Here is an 835-nt window from a genome sequence, read left to right as displayed (position 1 = left end):
CTACATACTGTTGTCGTCCTCTTAATTACAAGATTATCACGTTGTACATTACGGATCCATATTTTTCTTAAGGTTTCATCCTTAGGGAAATGGTGAAAGCTTATGGCTGAATTGAACTTCCCTGACATCGCGCATTGAGGTACGCAGCAGAAATCACTGTTTGGATGATCCAGCTTCTGGTATTTGTGTCTTGAAAAATACTTTAGTTATTTATTTATTTATTTAATCTAAGGACTAATCAAACAAAACGAGCTCAAAGAACGTGTTTCGCGTTACTACTGTTATGTCACCCGCGTTCCGCGAAGTGCGCTGATCCGTTTTCCAGTTTGGTCACGTGACGTTCCGCATAACCCCATAAAATAGGTACACACCGTACAGGTCTTTGTCCACATTGTAGTCAGGTTGACACAGTAGAGCATGTCCTGTTCATATGCAGTGCTTATAATGAGCAACGTGCTCGAATGATAGCGTTAATGGAAGAAGTGAAGATTACTGATGTATCACTACAGTGCTTTTGTAAGAATTTTTAAATCCCTTCGGCTCCATGATCTTCTACACTCCAGCTCAGCAGGTGGCGGTAATGCACCTTAGGTTGGTTTGCAAACTGCCAATAAACATCATAGGAAGAAGAAGAATACCCGGAAGTTCAACAATGGCAGCGAAGCTCAGCTGGCAAAACAAACGCTGTTCCTGAGGCATGGCTGTTAGCTACGTTTTATTTTGTCCTGCATGTCAACTAACATAACGTTTACAGCAGGGGTGGCCAATTCCAGTCCTCGAGGGCTGCCTGCCTGCTTGTTTTCCAACTATCCCTGCCTGACCTGCTGCTGATTAC

Source organism: Monopterus albus, unplaced genomic scaffold (assembly GCF_001952655.1).
Source record: "Monopterus albus unplaced genomic scaffold, M_albus_1.0 scaffold539.1, whole genome shotgun sequence".
Lineage (NCBI taxonomy): Eukaryota > Metazoa > Chordata > Actinopteri > Synbranchiformes > Synbranchidae > Monopterus > Monopterus albus.
The sequence above is the reverse complement of the archived record's forward strand: the minus strand, read 5'-3'. Positions refer to the sequence as shown.